This window comes from Microtus pennsylvanicus, chromosome 15, assembly GCF_037038515.1.
Source record: "Microtus pennsylvanicus isolate mMicPen1 chromosome 15, mMicPen1.hap1, whole genome shotgun sequence".
In the NCBI taxonomy this organism is placed as follows: Eukaryota; Metazoa; Chordata; class Mammalia; order Rodentia; family Cricetidae; genus Microtus; species Microtus pennsylvanicus.
Genome location: NC_134593.1, coordinates 129,537 through 131,782, shown reverse-complemented (window position 1 = coordinate 131,782; position 2,246 = coordinate 129,537). Strand labels below are relative to the sequence as shown.

Here is a 2,246-nt window from a genome sequence, read left to right as displayed (position 1 = left end):
AGCCACATAAAAAGAGTTTGGCAATGTTCCTTCTGTTTCTATTATGTTGAACACTTTGATGAGTATAGGTATTAGCTCTTGTAGAATTCTGCACTAAAACCATCTGGCCCCAGGCTTTTTTTGGTTGGGAAGATTTTGATGACAGTATCTATTTTCTTGTAGCTTATATGTCTATTTAAATTTCTCACCTGGGTAACCAGGCGTGCAACCACTGCCTCTGGGAGTTGAAGTTTCTGGAGGAGGACTGAGGTGTGGAGCGGTGGGCACTTCAGAAAGGTTGACTGACCACACCGTGGCTTTCCCCAGCGGCCCTGCGGCTTGTTTTCAGAAACAGCAAATATGTCATCTGAGATGCTGCCAGCAACTCTCAAGACTCCTAACATGGAGAGAAAGCCAGGTGTGAAAGAAGAGGAGGGGCAGAAGCCAAGACTAGACGCAGGGACTGAGCCAATATCTAAACGACAGATGAAGAAGCTGCTGAAGCAGAAGCAGTGGGAAGAGCAGCGAGAACTGCGCAAGGAAAAACGAAAAGAAAAGCGCAAGAGAAAGAAATTAGAACAGCAGTGTCAGCTGGAATCCGGCTCATATGGAAATGACAGGAAGCACATTCGAAGAAACGTGGTTCACAGCAGCCTCCGCCTTATCATTGACTGTAGCTTCGATGATTTGATGGTGTTAAAGGATATTAAGAAGCTCCATAGGCAGATTCAACGTTGCTATGCAGAAAACCGACTAGCATCACATCCTGTGCAGTTTTATTTGACAAGCCATGGAGGTCAACTGAAGAAGAACATGAATGAAAATGACAAAGGGTGGGTCAACTGGAAGGGACTCACGTTTAAACAAGCGTCCAGTTACGGGATTGAACATGCCCAGCTGCCTCTGGAGGACTTTGTGAGGATGAACAGTCGGAAGGTCCTGGCAGTCAACCATGTGTTTGAAATTATCCTGGAGTTCTTGGAAACAAGAGACTGGCAGGAGGCATTTTTTTACCATCTTACCCGGGCGGAAAGGAGCTGTTCCTGCACACAAAGGCAGTGAAAGCTCTCCTCAGGACCAGCAACCCCGGCCAGAAGGATGGGACAGTTCCAGCGAGGGAGAGCATTGCGGGAATGACCCCGACTCACCACAGAAGGAAGAGCAGGGCCAGCAGAGCAGCCGAGTGTCCTCAGAGAGTCCTGTCCCACAGTGACCAGCCTTCCCTTGCTGTGCTACACTTGAGGAGAACTCAGAGAGGGTGATACCACCAAATTCTCAGACCACAAGAAAATCCATTTTCTCTCATCACTGTTGTGGAATTTGAAATCTTGTCAAGAGTCAACGATAATGAACACTCTAAACACCAAGAAAGGATTGTTTGGTTTTCTGTGAGAAGACTTAAAGGTATCATTTCAAAGTTGTTTTAAGCCTCAAATCAGAGTCATGGAGAATGTTACCATAGTCTTAGGCCTTTATTCTCCTTCATTCACTGGAGCATCTTCTTCAGAACGTGCCTTCTGATCTTCAGCTTTGTTTGTTTATATTCCCATCAGTGACTGTTTGTCTGATTCTATTGGAACAGATTTTATGCGCGTTCTGTGTGTCTACTACAATGTTGAACTCAGAAGGCTGCCCTTCTGTCTGTAACTTTTGTGTTCAGTATGGTTCTTTCTAAGAAATAAGTTAATTCTAGGGGAAATACCAGTTGTTTGCTGGTCACAGTAATTCATTCATTTTGGATAGTGGAACCCATTCTTGTGCCTCCCTTTTGATGCCTTCTCATATTTCTGAAATAATCACAAGAATAATCTTAAATCCCTTAATGACAGTAATTAATTCAGTTACAAAATTAAATTTTTCTGACTAGATTATTTTATAATATTATTTTTGAAGGATCAATTTGTCTTTACCCCAGTTTAAAGAAAAAAGTAATCTTTTCTTTCTATATATTTTTCATGTAAATAGCATATATCTCCATATATGTTAGCTTTTAATGTGAATATACAGGAAAATGTGCACGTTTAGCGCTTACATTTTAGTCCACGATTACAGGATTTAGTCCTGTAATCAATGTATCGCCGTGGAATGGTTGTGTGGAATGCACTAATGCCCAAATCCAAAATTAAACAGGGGTTTGGAAACTGATGAGGAGGGAGCAGAGGGGAGCTGCCGAGCTTCTATGTGGTAATTCCAGAGGAGTGTATGCACAAGTGCAGCGGGAGCTCCCAGTTTATTATATAACGTGTATGTGTGCTAGCATCACACTT

General features: G+C 42.9%; 1 pseudogene; it reads left to right on the top strand.

Annotated features, from left to right (window-relative positions):
* Positions 1-219: 219 nt before the first annotated feature.
* On the top strand, positions 220-1,192 carry LOC142835814 (tRNA methyltransferase 10 homolog A pseudogene; annotated as a pseudogene).
* The last annotated feature ends 1,054 nt before the right edge of the window (positions 1,193-2,246 follow it).